The sequence below is a fragment of the Petaurus breviceps genome, unplaced genomic scaffold, assembly GCF_028583685.1.
Source record: "Petaurus breviceps papuanus isolate PSGF00001 unplaced genomic scaffold, PetGlider_PUasm1.0 76, whole genome shotgun sequence".
Classification (NCBI taxonomy): Eukaryota; Metazoa; Chordata; class Mammalia; order Diprotodontia; family Petauridae; genus Petaurus; species Petaurus breviceps.
This window is the reverse complement of record NW_027186473.1, coordinates 16,092,089-16,098,753: the sequence shown is the minus strand read 5'-3', so window position 1 is coordinate 16,098,753 and position 6,665 is coordinate 16,092,089. Positions and strand designations below refer to the sequence as shown.

The following is a 6,665-nucleotide window of genomic DNA, read 5'->3' as shown; positions in this document are numbered from 1 at the left end:
ATAGATAGATAGATAGATAGATAGATAGATAGATAGATAGATAGATACACACAGAGAGAGAGAGAGGCAGACAGAGACACAGAGACAGAGACGGAGAGAAAAAAAAAAAACTCTTTATGCCTGGACCTCTACTTCTAAACTTACCTCTCAACCGTTTTCAGTTTAGTTTCACATGTTACCCCTGAATGAAACTGTTTTTTTTAAGTTACCAATGACTTCATCATTGCCAGATCTAATGGCATTTTTCTCAGTTGCCATCCTCAACTTATCTGCCACATTTAACACTTTTAATGACCTATCTTTGAGAACTGCTACACTACACCATGCTATCTCACTTGTTTTATTATGATGATTACAACAATTTATATGTATATAAGGTGTTTTTCACATAATTAGTTTCATTTAAGCTTCACAAGAAACCTATGACATAGGTAAGCCAAACTTTATTATTCCTTTTTACACTGAGAAAACCGAGTCTCTGAAAAGTTCTGTAATTTACCTAAGCCCATATACCTTGTAAATGGTGTTAGGATTGAAACTGAAACCCAAGACTTCTGGCTTATCATTCCATTCCCTTTCCAGTAAACCTCAGTGAATTTGGTCCTATGTTTATTCCCAAATCTGTCCAGAAAGGAAATCAAGCTGCTGAGTAGATTTTAGTTGGCTAAATCCTTAGTTAGAGAAATCCAGTATATTTGTTTTGTGGGGAATTTTGACAAAGGTAACTCCTGGTAATTTTTGCAGGTATATTTTGCAGAAATATTTTGCTGATAGTATTTGTTTTAATTCATGTAAAAAAAATCTTATAAAATAGATCAATTGCCACTCTTTTTTAGAATCATATAATCCAAGATTTGTAAAGAAGTTTACATGTCATCTCTTTCCTAGAATCATAGATTTGAAGTTACAAGGGTCTTCAAAGTTTATCTAGTCCAATGTGCCTATTTACAGATGAGGATATTCATGTCCAGGAAGCTTAAGTGGTCATCTGAAATGTGTCTTCCTTTCACAGAATCCTTAGCAAGTGACATTTCAAACTCAATATGAAGATTTCTGATAACACGGGAAATTATTATCTCCCAAAGCAGTCTAATGCATTGTCTAGCAATTCTATTTTAGGATTTACCCCTATACAGACATTAATTTTATAACATTGACCCAGTTTTGCTCATTTCTCTTACTTAGGACAGAGGAGAATCACAGATCACTCACTGTGAACAGAGTGCTGAATTTCTAGTCAAAGAATTTGAATTCAAATCCTGGTTCTGAAACTACTTGTGTGACTTTGGATGTCACTTTGCTTCTTTTGTACCTCAGTTTCTTCAAGTGTAAAGAAAAAAAAGATATGGTTATACTAGATGATCTCTGAGTTGCCTCTTGATTCTCAGTCTATGATTCATTGATCTTTTCTTTGAAGCAGTACCCATCCAAGTGAAAAATTATCTATGCCTTCTCAATTTCTCATAACATTTTACTTGGATTTCCTTTGACCTTTCACTGTCTTCCCTGTCTTGTATTTATTTGTTCATAACATATATCAAAATTAAATCCACCATTGGACTATAAACTTCTTGAGAAAAGTGTCTGTCATTTTTCTTCTTAGTATTCACATTACCTAACTTGAGTCCAGGTACACTTTCACATATTCATGGGGCTTATTAAATGCTTGTTGAATTAAATGTAAAATTTATTATCTTTTTCATATGATTGCTCTCTAATTTTTGGAAGATAGTTATTATATGCCTACTAAGTCTCTTCCCCATCAGGTTATACATTATTATTTTCTTTACCTTGTTACATGGTGAGTTTTAGATATTTTAGTGTCCACTCTCATATATATATATACATATATATATATATATATACATATATATATATATATATATATATATATATATATATATATATATATATATATATATATATATATATATATATATATATATATCAGTATTCTAGAGGTGTATTGTCAGGTTGTTGGAAGTTTGTGGAGACCATGTTTTCAGTTGACAAAGAATACAGAGGGTCCCTCAAAAGCTTATCCTATCAATGCAGATGGGGAAAAAAAACTGTGAATTTTAGAGTGTTGCTGGGGGAAAATTAAGGAATTAACTGATTTAATAACTGTGGTCACACAGCTAGTATGTGTCAAGGACAGGACTGGGTTCCAGTTCATCCTAAATTAAAGCATGGCCCTATATTCATTATACCATTTTGGGTCCCCTTATCAAAGTTATAAAAATATAATAAAAGCAATTAATGTCATGGAACCAATCAATCAGCCCATACCAAGTGCTTCTCATTTGTCATAATCCAAACTTACTCATCCCTTGACAGCAGATTGGAATGCTAAGTTGTATAAATGTACAAGTTCATGGCCTGTGACCATAAAAGTCAAAAGAGGTGGTTTAAATTCTGCTATCTGACTTTTCCATTATATTCGTTTTTTTAGTTGATTTCTGAAATTTCTATTTGTTCTATTTACACTCAATACCCAATTATCATTAGCATATGCTGTTGTTATAGCAGCCTTTATGGGGGATTCATAGTGAAATGGACTGAGTGTATATGCAGAAATAAAACATGGGAGGCTGGAAAAAGAAAGATGAAGTAACCCAGGCTGTCATAGAGTACATCCAGAGTCTGCATTTGTTTGGTCTAGGAAGACATCGAAAATCAGATTTGGTACATACCGAAAAGGGTAATTAAGCAATAATTGCATTGATGCAGGGTATGTGGGGGATAAACAGCTTGTGAATCAATAAAGCATGAGGCTGCAGGCTGAGTTATTTATTGATTTATGATCCGTTTAGCTCCAAGTTTACTCTGCATCTAATGCAATTAGATCTACTGTATCGTACTTCATTGGGGAAGACTAAGGCGAGGGATGAGGGAAGGACATATCTTTTCATCTGGGAATAAAAGGATGTCTCAATTAATATCTTTTGAAAATTTCATACAATTGTATTTCTCTTTTTCTTTGTCTCCAAATGTCACTTTTAGACTCTAAAACTGTATCTGCTTGTTTTTAGGATCACAAGCTGCTTTAATTTGGACAACTGCAGACATTATACACAAATGAAGGCTTGAAAATGTGACATTGCACTGATTTCAACACAGGTGGAACTACTGTACTTTGTGAGGAAAATTGCAAAATTTTAGTTAATTTAAATTTACACGTGGACCAGGTCCACGTGTAATAGGAGAAAAGAACAATTAACTTGATGCTCTAGGATCAGAGCTCCCTAGTTAGTCACTTCTTCTGTGTTTCTTCTATTTCCTATACCACTTTTAGCACCTTCACAGATGTGCCCCTTTCTCAGTGGTAGCTCAGTATACATGTCACAGTTTTTCCCATTCAATCCACAAAGGGTCAGAGGACTAAAAGATCAAATCAAGTCACTGCAGTTCTATATCCCATCTTGCCACATTTAGAACAACTGGACAGAAAGTTTAAAAAAAATGGTTGCTTCACTAACTGTCACTTTCTATAGTCTACTACAGAAATAAAGCTATAGTTTGATTTCATCACAGAGAACTGTCAGCATTTACAGAAACATGTGGTTTTAAAGATGTGAGGCTTGAAAAGTTTACCAAAAAAGGCTTGTAAGCATTGTGAAACTGACATCAATTAGGTATCTATTTAAATAAGAAGCCATAGAAAAGGGCGGAGATAATGGGGAGCTGAAACTGTAGGAGCTCAACATTCCCAACTTTACCAAATAATTAGATTCCGACTTTGGATGCTCTCCTCTATGCATACTTCTGTTGGCCTACTTGAGAGCAAAAAAAAAAAATGCCAGAGATATAAAAGGTGTCTGCTCTTTCTTTTTATTTTACTTTTTCCTGACAAATAGATACTAGAGAGACATGATAGACTAAATTTGCAGAATGAAACATGTTTTTGGACAAGGCCAATATCGGAATTTTATTTTGCTTACCTTTGAATATTTATTACACCAACCTCTGACTCGGAAGGTATGTAGGAGGGAAAGAAAATAAGTGCCTATTGATTTGAAAAGATGAAATTTAATTAAAATAAATTTAAAAAGACATGGAACAAAATTATTTTAATTATAAACCCAGTGTTCTTGCTACTACACCATGCTGGTTTTAAATTACTTTTAGCCCACATACACGTTTTAGATTATCACTTTATTCACCAATCAAGTACAGCTATGGGCATTTTGGCTGGAAGCATAACATCAGTATGGTTCTAACTGAACACTGTAGAACATTGTATAGAAAGAATCTGATTTGGGAGTTCAAAAACCAAGGGGAGGTGATGACATCTTTTCACAAAATATTTACTTGATATGATGTGGACTAGGATCTTAGAGCATTTTTTTTTCTTGGCAAGAACAATGCTTAGTAGCAGGGTCTGTTACTGCTCAATCTTTTTTTTTTTTTTCAGATAAGCTGGTTTATTGTTTGGAGGAAAGCTTCTTGGTTTTATACCAATATCATTTCCTCTCCAAACATTTATTCAAGTATCAGCATAGATCATCCAAGTAGAAAGGTTATACATCTCATTTCAGTGCCTTTCTTTATTGCACGTAACTAATACTGATACTATTAATTACTACAATGCTGGGCTATGCTACTTTCCTTACCATACCATATTCATGTAACCTTGAGCAAGCATTTACTTGATTGAAGAAAATTTACTTTTGCAAGGAATTCAAAGACAAATATCAGCAGAAGTGGTAGTATTAGTTTCCCATAGCTACATGTAACATGAAGACAATTTGCTTCATATGATTTAGTTCAAAATTTCATATAATATTACTTGATCTTATAGATCATTTAGATCACTTTCCAATGAAATGACTAATACCCAGAAGCCAAGCAATTTGTTAAAATACATAAATGGTTTGTTTCAAAGCCCTTGGTATAGACCAGGGCATATAAAACATTTTCCATTCATGACCCCTTCGGTGCTTCTTAAACTGTAGGTCGCAACCTATTGGGTGCTTGCAGATCCAGGCATATCATTTTGAATTTACTGAACTTTCCACTATAGCAAGCTCTTTCCTATATTATTGCCATTAAAAAAAATAATCAAATTCATTAAAATAACCTTGGTAATGAGAGGTGTCTTGCCAAACATTTTGAGAACATATGTATAATGTTTCAACTCAATTCAATTTTATATTTATTAAGTGCATACTATATTTAAGGTTCCAAGTTAGGCAGCAGAGAGAGGGATAGCGACTGTAATTTTTATAAGTAGAGAGAACTATTGTGTGAGGAAATTCTCTTGACCACTGAATGCATGTTGGCAATTCACTGCATCCTAGAAGAGTAGAGATTTACTGTTAGTACTACGATTTTAAGTGACTTGACCATGGTCACAGACACAAAACATGAACTCTGAATTTTCTGGCTTCAAGTGCTATTCCAAAATGAAAAACAGCCCCCAACCATAAGAAGTTAAAGAATGTTAAGGGAATATACACACATGAATGTATATATATATATATATATATATATGTATATGTATATGTATATTGTGTTATATATTATTTGTATATATAACATATACAGTTTATATAAATGTGTGCACATACGTGTAGCATATTTACATATGTGCTATATATTGCATATCTATAACTCTATAACATAACATACATTTATAGATAGATGGATACAAAGATAGCTATAGATATACAAAATTAGTTATGTAGCATTAAGAACTATGGGGAAAAGGAAAGCTTCCTGTAGGAAGACCCAAGGATTCTAAGAAGCAAGATAAGAGGAAGTTTTGTATGAAAGGAGAAAAGGTTGGTATCTCCATAGATAAGAAGTTCTAGTGACTTTTAACACATATATGGTTAGATCCCAGTTGCAAACAGTCTTTCTAACCCTGGAACTGTAAGGAGGGTCCCCCCTCCTCCCCCCTCCCCGCCACAGTGGTTATAAGCTCTGCTATTCTATTGCTCCTCCTTGCCCTGGGATTGCCACCAAGGACTGAGACCCACATCTGAGTATGGGCACAACAACAGATTTCTATCTAAGTGCTAGCAAAAAGATCCCTATTATCTCTCTGACCAGTTGTTTGACATCCTTGCATCTATTGGCTGAGAGCTTGGGAGACACCTGCAGCCACAGCCCCTGCTGCTAATTCAGTCACTCTCAAGGCCTGTTCCTATTTTTCTGGAACTTGTTCTGTGCTGGCACAGCTGGTGCTGGACTGAGCTCTCCTCTTGCCGAGGTCTAACAAACCTTTTCTGCTGACTTTCTAAGATGTTTTTATTTGTTTGCTTGTTTTTTTTTTTCCATCTGTGGGCTGAGAAGTCTGGAACCCTCCACTAGTACCAATTATTCAGTCACCAGAGGCCTGCTTCATGTTAGGTGGGGTCTGGACTGCACTGGACTCTGCTCCTTTCACAACCGGTTGTAACAGATCTTTCCTGCCAACCTTCCAAGTTGTCTTGGGCTGGAAATTTGTTTCACTCCATGTTTTGTGGGTTCTACTGAACTATAATTTATTTAGAGTCATTTTAAAGGTATTTAAAAAGGTTTGGGGGAAAACTCAATTGAGTCTCTGTCTTTACTTTCTCATCTTGACTCCACTCCCTCCAAAGTTCTTTTTCAGTTCAAAATATATGCCCCAAGTGACAAGTAGAAAATAGAAATGGCACAGAGGAAGAATGTTTAAAGTA

At 34.7% G+C, this 6,665-nt stretch overlaps 1 pseudogene; it reads left to right on the top strand.

Annotated features, from left to right (window-relative positions):
- Window positions 1–5,761: 5,761 nt before the first annotated feature.
- On the top strand, window positions 5,762–5,876 carry LOC138175230 (U6atac minor spliceosomal RNA; annotated as a pseudogene).
- The last annotated feature ends 789 nt before the right edge of the window (window positions 5,877–6,665 follow it).